The 17650-nt window shown below is 42.4% G+C and overlaps 1 protein-coding gene across 7 annotated transcripts in view; it reads right to left on the bottom strand.

The window, feature by feature from the left end:
- zgc:174906 (uncharacterized protein LOC571548 homolog) overlaps nt 1-6085 on the bottom strand; it is a 69620-nt gene extending 63535 nt beyond the window's left edge. For 5 of the 7 annotated variants that reach the window (XM_051925095.1, XM_051925093.1, XM_051925097.1 and 2 more), the window contains exon 1: nt 5913-6040. The gene's annotated coding sequence lies outside the window, so the exon portion shown is untranslated. Of the gene's footprint in view, nt 1-5912 lie in introns of all 7 variants that reach the window. The other 2 variants (XM_028798559.2, XM_051925092.1) reach the window with 2 other exon arrangements.
- Between the last annotated feature and the right edge of the window lie 11565 nt (nt 6086-17650).

Below are 17650 nucleotides of genomic sequence, written 5' to 3'. Positions count from 1 at the left end.
CACAGGCTTGGTCCGCAATAGAAGTAAAATCCTGTATAGTACTTCTTTATATTCCCTGCTCTGCTCTCCAATAAATGAAAGTTATCACAAATATACTAATAACCCAACTGTGCTTTACTCACTCAGAATATGGAACCAAATTAGAAAGCATTTTAAGATGGAAAATCTTTTATCAGTGGCACCTCTGCAAGAGAAACACCTCTTTCAACCTTCGCAAGTATATCCAGTTTTTAATACCTGGAAAAGTTTTGGGATTAAAGTACTCAGAGATCTTTATATAGACAACATATTTACATCTTTTGAACAATTACGTTCAAAATTCAACCTCCCAGCTACACATTTCTTTTACTATCTTCAAATTAGAAATTTTGTTAAACAGAAATTGCCCAATTTCCCCCACCTTGCACCCCCCACAATGCTGGAAAAAATACTCCTCAATTTCGAGGAAATAAACACTATTTCCACAATATATAAAATCTTATTAGAGTCCCTACCTTTCAAAGATCCAAGAGGACATTGGGAAGAAGATCTCTTAATCAATATATCAGAAAAGGAGTGGAAGGTAGAAAAGCAGAGAATTCACTTGAGTTCTATATGCGCAAAGCATAGAATTATTCAACTAAAAATTATATATCGAGCCCATCTGTCTTGCTTAAAACTGTCCAAAATGTTTCCAGGGCAGGATCTAACCTGCGAACGCTGCAACCAAGCTCCTGCCTCACTGGGTCACATGTTTTGGGCCTGCACTAAACTAACATCATTTTGGACAAAAAATTTTAAGTGCCTCTCAGACAGCCTTGGTATCACAATCCCTCCTAACCCATTAACAGCTGTGTTTGGTGTTCTTCCAGATGGACTTGAATTGGAGAAGGACAAGCAAACGGTGATTGCACTCACTACACTTTTGGCACGCAGACTTATTTTGTTAAATTGGAAGAATCCTAATTCTCCTCTTATAAGTCAGTGGGAAACCGATGTTTTATATTATTTGAAATTGGAAAAAATCAAATTTTCAGTTAGAGGATCTGTACAAAATTTTTTCAAAACATGGCAGGATTTAATCAATATTATTTTAGAATAAGAGAAATAACTATTACCGCATTTAACTCCCTTCTCCATCTCTTATTTACATACATATTTACTTCTCCCTTTCTTTTGTTTAATGTTGCCTTATTAAAAAGCCTTAAGCAATTTTCCTTTAGCTAAGCTCTCCTTCTCAGGGGTGGGGTTTGATTTGTCTTCAAATTTGTTGGGTTATAAATTGATCTGTTTGTATGGAATGATTACAATGAAAATTAATAAAATAAATTAAAAAAAAAAAAAAAAAATTTCACGTTGTCATTATGGGGTGTTGTGTGTAGAATCCTGAGGATAAAAATTTATTTAATCCATTCTGGAATAAGGCTGTAACATAACAAAATGTGGAAAAAGTGATGCGCTGTGAATACTTTCCGGATGCACTGTACATTCATTCACAAGGGGCTAAAGTGAAGACACTAATTAACCTAACTTGTGGGTCTTTGGAGATGTGGGAGAAAAAACAGAGAACCTGAAGGAAAACCCATCACATGCAAAATTCTCATAGACACGACCAGCGACAGGATTTACACCGCAGATTCAAGAAACATTGGTGCTAACCACTGTGCCGTCCATATTTTAATGATTTGAAAATATTCAATAGTCAATAATCTAATCAGTGACATACTGAACAAGTTACAACAGTTACATTTGAATATCCCTTTCCCTTCATGGAAACCAAACACAAAATACTCAGTAGGTAAAGAATAAGGAGAAAACACAGCAATTAAGAAAGGATAACCATGACTTTGATCACTTGAAGCAATGTGCCAGCTGACCATGGCATTGAAGAAGTGCTGACATATGCTGTAATATTGTTACTTGAAGAGCGACTTTAATTTTCTCCATTTGAATTTTTCCCCATTTCTTTGTGGTAGGCAGGTTAAGACCATCACAAATTAAACAAAAGGTGACAAGCGTTTAACTTTATAAGGGCAAATACAAACAAGTAATGGTCCAAATAAGCCATCACAGAAAGTGGATTTATTGTCATTCCAACCCCACTGTAGAGCTTCTATTCAGCATAGGACTGAGGTCTAAATGTTTCTCTTTGTCATTTTCAGTTTGCTGCTCCAGTACAGCAGGTGGGAGTCATGAAGCGCTGTGTTAGTGGGAGTCATTACACCTGCATGGAAGGGACTCCTTTGTTAGTTAATAATGCTCCTACTTTCTACTGCAGGGGTTTCCAAACTTGGTCCTGGGGGCCACCTGTGGGTGCAGGTTTTTGTCCCAACCAACTTTTGTTTATAATTGGACCCCTAACCTAATTAAGTGAGTCGTTATTTCCCAGTCTCTGTGTTTTGGGGTCAATGTAGAAATATCAAAACTAAATCTGGTACTTATTTATTAAAATGTAAAATTATAAAGGGAAATTTTTTTTTTTACTTTTTTAACATACACTATATTGTTAAAGGGCGGCATGGTGGTGCAGTGGTATTGCTGTTGCCTCGCAGTATGGGGACCCGGGTTCGCTTCCCGGGTCCTCCCTGCATGGAGTTTGCATGTTCTCCCCGTGTCTGTTGCATTTTCTTCGTCTTGCATATTTTTTTATACCTATTAATTTATTTTGCCACTTATTATTTTATGTCACGTATATTTCATTAAGGGCGGCATGGTGGCACAGTGGGTAGCGCTGCTGCCTTGCAGTAAGGAGACCTGGGTTCGCTTCCCGGGTCCTCCCTGCGTGGAGTTTGCATGTTCTCCCCGTGTCTGCGTGGGTTTCCTCCGGGTGCTCTGGTTTCCTCCCACAGTTCAAAGACATGCAGGTTAGGTCCATTGGCGATCCTAAATTGTCCATAGTGTGTGTGTGTTCTGCGGTGGGCTTGCGCCCTGCCCGGGATTGACTCCAGCAGAACCCATGACCCTGTATTTGGATTCAGCAGGTTAGAAAATGGATGGATGGATACATTGCTAAAAGTATTAGGACACCTGTCCTTACCCACAAATGAACTTGAATGCCAAGTTTCATCTCCTCTCTGAAGGCTTTCCACGAAGTGTAGGACTGAGTGTGTTTATGGGAATTTGTGACCAAGAGAGCATTGGTAAAGTCAGGCACAGATGTGGGACGAGAAGGCCTGGCTCACTCACAGTCTCCACTCGAATTCATCCCAAAGGTGGTCTGTCAGGTTGAGGTCAGGGCTCTGAGCAGCCACACCAAACTCGCTCCTCCATTTCTTTATAGACCTTGCTTTGTGCACTGGGGTGTGTGCCCAGTCATGTTGCCATCCCCAAACTGTTCCCACAAAGTTGAGAGCCTGAAATTGTACAAAATGGCTTTGTATGCTGAAGCATTAAGAGTTCCTTTCACTGGAACTAAGGGGTCCAAGGCCAACCCCACACCATAATCCCCCCTCCACCAAATGTTACACTTGCACAATGCAGTCAGGCGAGTCCCGTTCTCCTGGCCAGTCTCGTCCATTGTATTGCGTGATTTGTCACTCCAGAGGACACGTCTGCACTGCTCTCGAGTCCAGTGGCGGGTGGTGGGCTTTACACCACTGCATCTGACGCTTTGCATTGCACTTGGTGATGTCAGGCTTGGTTGCAGCTGCTCGGCCATGGAGACCCATTCCATGAAGCTCTCTCTCTACGCTGCACTGCTCTTGAGCTTTTGGAGATCTGTAGCTATGGACTCTGCATAAAGTTGGTGACTTCTGCACACCTCAGCATGCACTATCATTTGTGATCTGTGATTTGACGTGGCCTACCACTTGGTAGCTGAGTTGCTGTTGTTCCCAATTGCTCCCACTTTGTTATAATACCACTGACAGTTGACCGTGGAATATTTAGTAGCGAGGACATTTCACGAATGGACTTACTGCACAGGTGACATCACAGTACCACACTTGAATTCACTGAGCTCCTGAGAGCGGCCCATTCTGTTACAAATGTTTGTAGAAGCCAACAGTCTGCATGCTGAGGGGCTCCATGTTATACACCTGTGGCCATGGCAGTGATTGGAACACCAGAATTCAATGATTTAGAGGGGTCCCAATACTTTTGGCAATATAGTGTATGTTTATTCTTCTTTTCCAGGTGTTCTGGTTATTTATTCCATTATTTACTAATCAGGGGGTCTGACGCGGAAGTCATTGCAGGCTTTCATCTTTCATTGTGTCTGTCCGGGTGTCAGCTCTGCTTGTTTCTAATCATCTTTATTAGGTGACAATGAAGGGGGCAAAAGATGCAAAATAATAGAAACACAACAAAAGATAGCCGAGCATTTAAACCTACAGCAAAAACAGAAATATTCGTAAATGTCTTAAAAATATTAAAATTATACTACTGTGCTTTTCTGAATGCAGAATAAAAGAAGAGCTAATTAAACGAGATCAGTTATTACCACAGATTGTGAAACTGTCTGGAACGAAAACCTGCAGCCACACGAGGACCCCGGGACCAAGTCTGGGACCCTTGATGTTCCAAAGTATCTGCACATTGGCATTTCTCCAAAACACAGGTGGTCTGCACCAGGCACCGTGGTGGGGGAGTATGGCAAGTCAAATTATGATTTAGAGATATTTTTAAAACATTTAAAGTATCTGGAACTCATTTAAAAGGTATCTTTAAAAACACCAAGTGTTCTTTTTTCATTTAAGGATATCTTTAAATATGGAGGAAGTGATTTAAGAGATCTCTGCAAATCATTTAAAAAGTTATTTTAAAATACCCAAGTGTTCATTTAAAGATAACACTAATTCATTTAAAAGATCTTTATATAAAGAAGATATCTAATTTATTTAAATACATCTGCAAATCACTTAAATATATTTAAGTGTATTTATTATATATTTAATGATATCTTTTAAGTCACTTACAGATACATTATCTTCAAATGATTAAGCAATATCTCTAAATGATATAAGGATATCTGCAAATATGTTGAGATGTCTTTAGATGAATTCAAGAGATCTTTAAATGTTTTAAATGATATTGTGGCTTGCCATAGAGTGGAGCGCCTTTACTGTCATATCAGCTTGTTTAAAATAAACTCTGGGGTTTGTTCAGAATAACAGCCCTTGGATAACCATGTTAGGAAAATGGATGGATGGAAATCCTGGAGTTTGTTTAAACTAAACCCTGGATACAATAAGCACATTTAAAAAGTAAATGCATTTCTATAAAGTAAAAAATTTGAAAAGAAACATTTCAAGTTTAGGAAAAGTCAATGGCATTTGCTTAGTTCACAAACCACCATATGATTTGTGAAAGGACACTAAAAAAGACAGAAAAAATAATTCTAAATCTCCAGTTTTACCATAGAATCTGATAGAATTACTTCTCATTAAATTTAATCCCTATCCCAATACAATCCACTACGGTGCAAGGTTTTTTGTGTTCAAAAAGCTTTTTATCTCGCATAATCCCGTTTCATAAACGCCATGTGAAAACGCGAAATACAGAAAAAAATATTTTTTAAATTCAACTTTCGCGTCGATGATGCGAAGGCAGGCCGGTTTGGTGAATTGGTGTCGTTAAATCAGCCCGTGTGTGTGTGTGTGTGTGTATGTGTGTGTGTGTGTGTGTGTAGCCTGCGATGGTCTGGCATCCTGTCCAGGCATTGTCTCTGCCTTGCGCCCGATAACTTCTAGCATAAGCTCCAGCAGTCCGGCGACCCTGCCCGGGAAAATCGAGTTATGTAAATGGATAAACGCGGAGAATATTTCGCACACCAAACGGCGAAGAAACGAAAGCGTGCGGACCGAGTTACGACCCTCGTTAGACAAAGCGCTCAGTCTAATGACGGGCACTTTCTCCTTTTCTGCCTCTCTGAGTCCGTAACCGGATGCACATGCGAGACCGCCGTTTTTATATGAACCGAATCGTGAAATTACCTGCAAATAAAGCTGTGCAGAAGAGGACCTTCCGGGGTTTGGCTTTTGGCCTTAAGCAGACAACAATCTCGAGCCACCGACGTTAATGAGAATCGTGAGTGACGGTTTACTCTCAACGTCTATTGGTTACATGGAAGTGGGTGTGACGCAGTGGAATCGGGGCGGGGACGTCTGATCAGAGAAGTGTGATGTTAGTTAAGTTCTGTATTTGAATGAGGTTAATGATCCTTATGCTTGTCACAATGCAATCAAAAGCCACTTACAGGAAGATTACTGGTTGTGTTTATACTCCATTCATCCATCCATCCATGTTCTAAACCGGTTATCCCGAGCAGGGTGGCGGGGGAGCTGGAACCTATCTCGGTGCATACGACTGCTTTCTGATTGCCCTCTGTCCTGTTTGAGACGTGAGGTGGAAAGAAAGGTAGACACAGCAGTCGGACTAGAGCCGATTCTTTATTCCTCTGTCAGCTTAAACACCGTGACTGCATTTACATGAAAATTTTAACTACTGTAACGATCCTAAGGGGTGCGTGGGACGGAGGAATGGTATTAGCTTCTTAACGTCGATTGCTGGTGACAGTAGCGTAGCGTGGGTGTCAGCCGCCCCCTTATTTAGGTATGGTTCAGATTTTTACAAGATATCATTATTATTTATTGTGAAATTTTGCCGCCCCCTAAAAGTGCCGCCCAGGGCGGGCCGCCCCTGCCGCCCCCACTACGCTACGCCACTGGCTGGTGAGTAGCTCTAAGGGGACCTTTGGCATCATCAGCGCTGTTTCCGCCTTGGATTTTCAGTGGAAAAACGCATTGTCAGCTGCTTTGGCTCTTCTGGTGCTCCGCCTGGGGTCAAAGACAACCCATATGCAACATACACTATTGAGCAACCAGGATATCCCCAGCTCTCTGTGAGCCTGTCCATACAGATGGGTTCAGCAGCCAGGAGACGTTTCCAGTCATAGTGCTCTTTAATTGCTGCATGTGGACTCCCCTTTCTCCTGCTGTTCAGGGAGCTGCATTATATCCAGCATCTTTGGCTATTCTTGTCGCTCAGACGGTCTTCCACTATCTGAGGAGCATGTCCCTGTATGTTCTGGACCCAGAGGGTTACACTGCCCTCTCCTCCAAAACAGCTCAACCCCAAGGTTTCACACAAACTCCATCCATTGGGTCATCGGGGGAGGGGGGCTGAGGTGCTAAACCAGTCCTCCATTTCAGTGTTAGTAGTCTGTTCTAACCCACTTCTAACACCAATGTAATGACCCGGTACATTGCAGGAAATGAAGGAATGGAATTAGCCTCTTAATGGTAATTACTGGTAAGTGGCCCCTGTGGTATTGCGGGTCAAAAAAAAAAGGGGCCAGTTTTAAATCCATAGAGCCGTGTCGCTCTCCGTGGGCGTGATTGCACGACCGCGGGGAGTTAATGAGGTAGTTGGAGCGAGTTGCACCTGCATGTGGAGGTGCGATCATTCCCAATTGCTTCATTGACTTCCTGTGGCATGTGATTAAGGTGCTGTGCCCACAGAGATGTGAGGGTATAAATTCGGGTCAGCACAAGGAAAAGGGGAGAAATAAAAGAGGAGGGAGAATCAAAGAAAAGGAGAAAAGAGGTTAAAAGACATGGAAGGCAGGATTGGGAACAACGATCTGGCCACCTGGAGGAAGGAGAGAGCACGAGCCGGAGCCCCGTGAAGGAGCATTAGCTGTGGTGTTCTAGGGGCTTGTTCGCCCCACTGAACATTTGGGTGGAGTGTGGCGAGGAAGGTAGGTGCCCTCCCTAGGCTTCCGAGGTGCGACCACATGAGCGCGAAGGAAGAAGGGAGGACAGCCGACCTCGGCCGGTCTGGCCATGATGCCTGGAGACAGCCAAGATGGAGGTCGGCCGAAAGGAGCTCGTGGCGGCGGAGTCTCTGCCGGTTATGCGAGCAATGGGTGAGCCGGGGAGAATGAAAAGGAGGTGGGCTGAGATCACGAGGAATTATTCTGCAATTTAACCCCTGATTTTTAATGGATTTATTTATTGATTTTTATTCCCACTTTTTATTGGATTTTTATTAATTTATATATGTACTTTGTTTTTGAACACTGCACCATTGACATTTTTGTTGGTTTTACTTGTGTTTTGACTTTCCTTTTAATAAAAGCACTTGAGCATTTTTTCCGCCATCCTCTGGCATCATCAGTGACTTGTCCTCATATGTCGGCTCATCTTGGTCATAACTATCGACGGTGTGAGTTCAGCAGACTCCCATGTGGGAAGAGGGAGTCTGTAGGGGACTGGCATCGTCACAGCCTTTACAAGGACTTTTGCCACCTTCAGTGTTGTGTCCGCTTGCCACTCAGATGTTCAGCGGTGATGTGAGCTCCCAGCTGCTTTGTCCTTTGTGGTGCTCTTAAATGCTGCCCAGCTCCATCTCACCTGAGGTCACAATCAACCTATATGCCACACTATTCCCCCAGCTCTGTGAGATGAACTAAGCCCAGGGTCCAATCCTAGGCTCACCGACAACCAACCATCCTCATCCCCGAGGTCGATGGGCTTCAGCAGAAGGTAGATGCGTCCCATCAAAGAGATCTTTAAGTGCTGTATTTTTATCTCCATTCTCCTTCTGTTCATATGGCTGCTTTATATCCCTATAAATAGGGCTATTGGTATTGTACAGGTGGTATGCAGGTGTTCTCGCTCCTCAGACAGTCCATCGCCACATGAGGAGTATGTCCATCTAAGGTCTGGATCCAGAGGCATTATGCTATGTATATGGTCAGGTTAGGTTGGGGAGCATGCACTGATACAGCGCGGTCCAATCCCACCTTTCAGAAATGACCCTCTATCTGCCGCAGCCAGGTGTTATGTGGGCATCCCTTTGGCCTGGTCTAGCCACTCAACAATGAGGATTATGCGGGCCGGAATCACCCTCGGGTAATTCTGCCACATGGCTGCAGTGGCGTAATTGACGCTTCCTCACAATGCAGGTAATGTGCCTCATTCAGGACTCTAGGAGCAGCCGCTCATTCAGCACAAAGTCAAACCAGTGGTACCCAGGGATTCTCTAAAGAGACTCAGTACCAAATGAGTCCAGTCTTTGTCTCAGGTCACTGGATAGCGTCCATGTGTTGCAACCATATAGCAATTGTAAAGGCCAGCCCTGGCACAAACAGGCGTAAGACACAAGTTCAAAGCGCACAGGGCTTTTATTTTTTCTTTTCCCTTGTGGGAAACGTCTTCCCCGTCTCCCACAAGCACAGCAACACAGTCCCAAACCCAAGCACAATAACCAAACACAATTCTTTTCCTTCTTCTTCTTTTTCTTTTTCTCCAGTGCCGCTAAGATTCACACCGTCAATATGATGGTGATTTATTTATTTTTGTAGAGGAGATCCCAGGGATGCCCCCAGCCTTGGCCCAACCCGTACACACTCAAAAACAGAGACAAAATAAAGCACACTGGGAACTAACAACAATTAAGAATTTAATGAAATTAAATAATATAAATGAAAACAATAATACCACCCCTGTACCCCTACGGCGATATTACATTAAACATATAACACAAACAACTCCACACAGCAAAGTCCATGGAAACAACACCAGATGCAATGAAAGATGACGATAGTGAGTCCAGAGATCTGCACACTGAAAGGGAATGAAAAAACAGTCCTACCGGTAGACACTGTAAGGGTGAAGACAGATGGATGGTTCAGGAGCGCTCTTTTTCTTGTGGGGAAGCCAATGAATCCACAATCAGTCCTCAGCACACAGGTAGACAAAAGACGATCCAGACCCCAACAACGACACAATCCAGGACACAAAAACTAAATACAGTTTAATCAACAGGAGGCAGTCCGACAGGTAAATGGAACACAAAATACAACAACAACAAAAAAACACCTCTTTTTTTTCCTTGGACACCTGCCCTCCTTTAAAACCCCTATGGCCACCTTTGACCCCAGCAGCCCCTGCAGGGACTGCTGGGAGATGCAGTTTTAACTAATAGTAGCACTGTTACAAGCTTTGTCTCCCTCCTCCCGACTCTGGCTCTCAGAGTGGTGTCTGCTGGCTCCTTTTATAAGTCGCTCCAGGTGCTCATTGCCCTACTTCCGGCAGCACTTCCGGGTGTGGCAGAAGAGCTGTTCTCCAGGGCTCAGCAGCCATTGCAGCACCCCCTGGTGGCAACCCCGGATCCCAACAGGGCTGTATCCAACTCCAACTCCCATGAAGCCCTACAGGAGTCCGAGGCATCACTGCAACCCAGGGGGGCTGCCATCTAGCACTCTGGGGGAGGTAACACTCTGGATAGGTTGGCTTCTCAGGTCTATCCAGTGTGGAGGCGTCCCACCCGGGAAAGTGTCCCGGCCATCCATCACACTATGTATATGGAAATTTAATAAATCAATTCATGTTACACAAAAATCTATTTACAATAATAAGACATACCTTGCACAAAGCAAAAAAGAAATAAGGACATCTCATAAGAAATCAGTTCATGTCCCTAACGTTTACAAAATAAAAGCCCTAATTAAATATTTCATATTAAAATAATGCATGATATTAAAATGAGAAAACACAGAAAACTGAGGCTATGCCATTTCAATGCATCACGGATGCTGAGACCCCATAGAGCACAGACATATGTGCAGACCTTCCAAGTAACAGCTTTAAATACAAAATATCTCCAGAAACATGAAAACAAAATGCTACAGATATTAAATGTCACATCTTTTTTTAAAAAAAAAAGTAAATTCTTCCGCTAATCAAAAATATTAAACTTAAGAGAGAGAACTTGGAAAACATGCCCTGGGATGGAGTGGCATCCTGTCCAGGGTTTGTCCCTGCCTTGTGTCCTATGCTTGCTGGGATAGGCTCCAGCAGACCCTCGCAACCCTGTTGTGGACTATGTGGGGCTAGGACTAGGGCACCATTCCTCGACACAGGACACACACACACAGCCACATGTATACTCATTCACAAGGTGCCAGTTTGAAAACACCTATTAACCTAACATGTGTGTCTTTGGGGCAGTGGGAGAAAAAACAGAGAACCCATCACATGCAAAATTCTTATAGACATGACCAGCGAGATTTACACCTCAGATTCATGAAACATTGGTGCTAACCACTGTGTCGTCCATATTTTAATGATTTGAAAATAATCAATAATCGGTATTCTAACCAGTGACATACTGAACAAGCTACAATAATCACATTTGAATATCCCTTTCCCTTCTTGGAAAACAAATACAAAATAATCAGTATGTAAAGAATAAAGATAAAACACAACAATTAAGAAAGGATAACCATAAGAACATATTCGTTCTGCTCACCAGTGCATTATAGCTACTCAAGAATTGATTATTTTTTTATAGATAATAATTTCCTGCCTATGATTAAATCGTGCAAATACGATACAATTGTTATCTCCGACCATGCCCCTCTAGTCTTGGAGCTAGAGGGGCATGGTCGGAGATAAGCCCCTCACACTCACCTCGCAGATGGCGCCTTAACCCTCTTCTATTGGCAGACGAGAACTGCACAGAATTTATATCCAAACAAATCAGCTTCTTCCTAGAGACAAATACGCCCACAGAGGTTTCTGCAGGAACACTCTGGGAAACTCTAAAGGCCTTCTTAAGAGGACAGATTACTTCATATCTTTCCCACAGAAATAAATTAGAAACCAAAAAAGTGTCAGAGCTAAGAAGCGAAATTACTAGAATAGATGAAGAACAAGCCAAGCGTCCAAGTGAAGCTCTCCACAGGAAAAGGCAGGCCCTGCATACAGAACTTAACATCTTAACAACTAAAGAAACTGAACAACTTATTTATAAGTCAAGACATCATTACTATGAACACGGAGAGAAAGCTAATAAGCTTTTAGCTCAACAAATTCACAAACAAGAAGTTCGCAGTGCAATACCAGTAATCACCAACACGAATGGAGAAGAAATCATTGACCATAAAAATATAATGCACGCATTTAGAGATTATTATAAATCCTTATATTCTACTGAGTTCAAAGAAGACAACACACAATCTAATGCATTTCTGGATACATTACAGACACCACAAATAGATGCTTTAAGTGCTGAGGAACTGGATAAACCTCTGACGCTAACAGAATTACTAGATGCTATAAAGTCACTTCAAAGCGGGAAATCAGCAGGTCCTGATGGTTACCCCGTAGAATTTTATAAGAAATTCTCCACTCAGCTAGCTCCCCTCTTATTGGCAACATTTACAGAAGCTAGAGACAACCAAATACTACCTCAAACATTTCGACAAGCATTAATCACTGTCTTTCCTAAACAAAATAAGGACTTGTTACAATGTTCATCATACAGACCAATTTCACTCCTGAATAATGATGTTAAGATACTCTCAAAAATTCTAGCTAGAAGGATGGTGAAAGTGCTGCACTCGGTAATATCACAAGATCAAACTGGATTTATTAAAGGCTGACACCTATCTTCCAATCTCCGACGCTTGTTTAATGTTATATATTCACCAGCAAAATCAAACACCCCAGAGATATTACTATCATTAGATGCAGAAAAAGCATTTGATATGATTGAATGGAACTACCTTTTCACTGCATTGGAGAAATTTGGGTTTGGCCCAAATATTTGTGCATGGATCAAACTATTGTATACCAATCCAGAAGCTTCAGTTTGTATTAACAACATTTGCTCAGACTACTTTAAGCTAGAACGTGGTACCAGACAAGGATGTCTCTTGTCACCACTGCTGTTTGCAATCGCCATTGAACCACTGGCGGTTCACTGTCGAAATTCTTATCAGATAAAGGGGATTATCAGAGAAGGACTGGAACAGAAAATTTCTCTATATGCAGATGATATGGTTTTATATATATCAGACCCAGAAAACATTGTACCTGCAGTTCTAACAGCACTAACAGAATTTCAAAAGATATCCGGTCTCAGAATTAATCTGAATAAAAGTATACTCTTTCCAGTGAATTCACAAGCATATAATATTAGATTAGACACCCTACCTTTTACCATAGCAGATCAGTTTAAATACCTAGGGGTAAATATCACAAGTAAACATAAAGCTCTTTATCAACAAAATGTTGCCATCTGTATGGAAAAAATTAAGCAAGACTTGCATAGATGGTCAACCCTTCATCTCACTCTAGCCGGAAGAATTAAAGTTGTTAAGATGAATATCCTTCCTAAACTTCTTTTTTTATTTCAAAACATTCCAATATATATCAATAAATCATTTTTTAAGCAATTAGAACAATAACCTCATTCATTTAGAACTCAAAACACCCACGTATCCAAAGAGCGACCCTACAAAGACCTCAGGCAGAAGGTGGCATGGCTTTACCTAATTTTCAGTTTTATTACTGGGCAGCAAACATACAAGCCATAAAAACTTGGACACAAAAAAATGAACATACACAGGCTTGGTCCGCAATAGAAGTAAAATCCTGTAGTACTTCTTTATACTCCCTGCTCTGCTCTCCAATAAATGCAAGTTATCGCAAATCCATATTACTAACTGAGAATGGTAAACCGGTTGGCATGGACCCAGGTACACGGCGATGGACGCAGGAGACGTACTGCACAGGCGCCGACAGCACGCATCTCATAAACCGCCAGTGAAGTGTGATCCACTGCGCACAAAGGAGTCACCGCTCAAAAACGAAACAGCTCATGACGTGAATGAGAAATGAAGCAACAACACGCCCATAGTTAACGACTACCGACACGGACACACAAAAAAAGAGGATTCTGTGCTGCAGCCCAGATTCAAATGGAAGAGGCTACGGAGGCCCCACAGGTCCACAAAGATCACTGCCATATTGTGAGTGGCACTACTGCGGAGTGAAGGCGCAGGCGTCACCGCCATATTGTGAGTGGCACTACTGCGGTGTGAAGTTAGGAATGATGTGCTGCTTGGGATTGTACAAACCAGCTCGACTAACGGAGCTACAAACACGAGCCCGCATGGATAAAGAAAATAAATGTGGGAGCCTACTACGCGCGTCTGAAACCGCGGAAGCAAAACTGTCTCGGCTCCAGAACCAAACAGCTCGACTAACACAGCTACAAAAACGCGCCAGCATGGACAAATACAATGAACATAGGCGCCTACAACGCGCATCTGAAACTGCGGAAGCAAAGCAGGCACGGGGGGTTGGCGAGCGAAGCGAGCAGGGGGCGAAGCCCCCTAGTATACTAATAACCCAATTGTGCTTTACTCACTCAGAATATGGAACCAACTTAGAAAGCATTTTAAGATGAAAAATCTTTTATCTGCAGTACCTCTGCAAGAGAACCACCTCTTTCAACCCTCGCAAACATATCCAGTTTTTAATACCTGGAAAAGTTTTGGGATTAAAATGCTCAGAGATCTTTATATAGACAACATATTTGCATCTTTTGAACAATTACGTTCCAAATTCAACCTCCCAGCTACACATTTCTTTCACTATCTTCAAATTAGAAACAGAAACTGCCCGATTTTCCTCACCTCGTACCCTCCATCATGCTGGAAAAAATACTGCTCAATTTCGAGGAATTAAACATCATTTCCACATTATATAAAATCTTATTAGAGTACCTTCCTTTCAAAGACCCAAGAGGACATTGGGAAGAAGATCTCTCACTCGACATATCAGAAAAGGAGTGGAAGGTAGCAAAGCAGAGAATTCACTCGAGCTCCATATGTGCAAAGCATAGAATTATTCAACTAAAAATTATATATCGAGCTCATCTGTCTCGCTTAAAACTTTCCAAAATGTTTCCAGGGCAAGATCCAACCTGCGAAAGCTGCAACCAAGCTCCTGCCTCACTGGGTCACATGTTTTGGGCCTGCACCAAACTAATATCATTTTGGACCAAAATTTTAAGTGCCTTTCAGACAGCCTTGGGGTCACAATCCCTCCTAACCCACTAACAGCTGTGTTTGGTGTTCTTCCAGACGGACTTGAAGTGGAGAAGGACAAGCAAACGGTGATTGCATTCACTACACTTTTGGCACGCAGACTTATTTTGTTAAATTGGAAGAATCCTAACTCTGCTCTGATAAGTCAGTGGGAAACCGATGTTTTATATTATTTGAAATTCTCAGTTAGAGGATCTGTACAGAATTTTTTCAAAACCTGGCAGGATCTAATCAATATTATATTAGAATAAGAGAAATAACTATTACCGCATTTATTTTCCTTCTCCATTTTTTATTTACCTATATATATTTCTTCCTTTCTTTTGTTTATTGTTGCCTTATTAAAAAGCGCTAAGCAATTCTCCTTTGGCTAAGCTCTCCTTCTCAGGGGTGGGGTTTGATTTGTCTTCAATTGTTTTTCTTTTTGTTATAAATCGATCTATTTGTATGGAATGATTACAATAAAATTAATAAATAAAATTTAAAAAAAAAAAGAAAGGATAACCATAACTTTCATTACTTGAAGCAATGTGCCAGCTGATCATGGCGTTGAAGAAGGGCTGACATAAGCTGTAATATTGTTACTTGAAGAGCGACTTTAATTTCCTCCAATTTTAGATAAAACTTGAATTCTCCCCAGGGAGGAAATCTGTTTTGCTTTGATCTGTAATTCACTCTCATCAGGTTTAAAGTTAGCTCCTGACATCAATAAAGCAGGGGTTGCATTTATAAAGGCACTTATTTTTTTATATACACTATGCTTTAATAGTTTAAATAATCAGATTGCCTTAGGAATTTAAAGGATGACGGGTCTTTCTCCTTTAAGCTCTGATTTTGTAATACATTCTAGAATGAAGAAGAAACTGTGCTTTGTTTTCCTTACAACAACAGGTTTTGCATTTTGTTTGGGCAGTCCCTTCTTTATGACATTAGAGGCTAACTTTAAATGTGATTGGTTGATGGTAAATAAATGTTCTAGAATGACTTTGATGTGGTTCTGGGAATTACAGGAACCCAGCAACAGCAGAGCCATAACATTTAGTCCAATTTTTGGGAGATTGTGGATAAGGGTGAGGTCACCATGGAAGATAACACACAGCTTTTGGCCTCTATGGTGATGTAGAGGTGGCAGTTCAGGAGAGGCTAGGGTGGGCTGTAGATCAGTTTCTTCTTGGAATTGCATATGAGAAATGCCAGCTGAAAGGTGTTAAATTTCAACCAGGGTTCTCCCCTGGCTGGAGTTCAAATGTCACTTTTATGTCTATTTTGTATTTTTACAATGTTGAGTATTTAATTTCTTTATGTTAATACATCTTTTATAATCTTGCTTGTGTTTTATGGGTGGTCCACCAAGAGGCAGGGCTGCCTGCCCATCACTGCAAGGGACTGCACTCAGTCCTATAAAGCCTGTGGCAACACACAGTCCCTTGCTGTTCATTTGACTGTGCTTTGGAGTTGGTGAGTGTTTATTGTGATTCTTTAAGTGCTCTGTGATTTCTTTGCTTTGACCACTCTTTGGATTTGTGATTGGGACTTTCCTTTTAGTTTTGCCTTCATGCTCCTCTGAGCTTATTTTTGGTTTTAGAGATTTTTTGAATAGTAAATCTTTTATTTTATAAAGATTCTACTCAGGAAAGGGAAGGGTGATCACCTGGATTGCAGCAACTACAGGGGGATAACACTGCTCTCTGTGCCGGGTAAGGTCCTTGCTAGGGTCGTCCTCAATAGGATCCGTGATCATTTGCTCACCTACTAGTGACCGGAACAGTCTCGTTTTACGCCTAAGAAGTCTACCATCAACCGCATCCTGGCACTGAGGGTTCTAATGGAGCGAAAACATGAATATCGCCAGAGTTTCTTTGTAGCCTTTGTTGATTTTCACAAAGCGTTTCAATCAGTTGATCTATCTGCCCTGTGGGACATCCTGAGGGTTCGCGGGATGCCCTCGAGGTTGCTGGATATCATGGCCGGCCTGTACACTGGTAATGTGAGTGCTGTGCAGAGTGGAGGCAGGACCTCTGTGTTTTTCCCAGTTGATTCTGGGGTTCGTCAGGGGTCTGTTTTTGCTCCTACTCTGTTCAATGCTTGCATGGACTGGGTGTCGGGCAAGGTCGTGGGGTCCAGCTGCTGTGGGGCATCTGTTGGTGAAGAAAGGTTCAAGTATCTTGACTTTGTTGACAATGCTGTGATCTTCGTTGAGTCAATGGAGGTTCTGATAGGGCCACTCGAGAGACTGAGTGAGGAGTCTGAGTGTCTGAGCTTGCGAGTGTCCTGATAAAAACCAACATCCAGGCCTTTAATGACCTCTTGGGCACAGCCATCAGCAGTGTGTCTGTTTGCGGAGAGAATGTCGACCTTGTCAAGAGGTTTACTTACCTTGGCAGTGACATTCAAGTCTCTGGTGACTCTTCCTATGAAGTCAGTAGACGGATTGGGAGAGCATGGGGGGTCATGATGTCGATGGAAAGGGGTGTGTGGCGCTCCTGATATCTATGCAAAGGGACGAAGGTCCAAGTCTTTAGAGTCCTGGTGCTTCCTGTCTTGCTATATGGTTGCGAGGCATGGACGCTATCCAGTGACCTGAGATGAAGACTGGACTCCTTTGGTACTGTGTCTTTCCGGTACTGTGTCTCTCCTTGGGTACCGTTGGTTTGACTTTGTGATGAATGAACAGTTGCTCATGGAGTCCCGAATTAGGCACATTACATGCATTGTGAGGGAGCGTCAGTTACGGCACTACGGCCATGTGGCGCGTTTCCCCGAGGGTGATCCAGCTCATAAGATTGTTGGGGACCCGAGTGGCTGGACCAGACCAAGGGGTCGCCC

Source organism: Erpetoichthys calabaricus, chromosome 3 (assembly GCF_900747795.2).
Source record: "Erpetoichthys calabaricus chromosome 3, fErpCal1.3, whole genome shotgun sequence".
NCBI lineage: Eukaryota > Metazoa > Chordata > Cladistia > Polypteriformes > Polypteridae > Erpetoichthys > Erpetoichthys calabaricus.
This window is presented reverse-complemented; position numbering and strand designations above follow the sequence as displayed.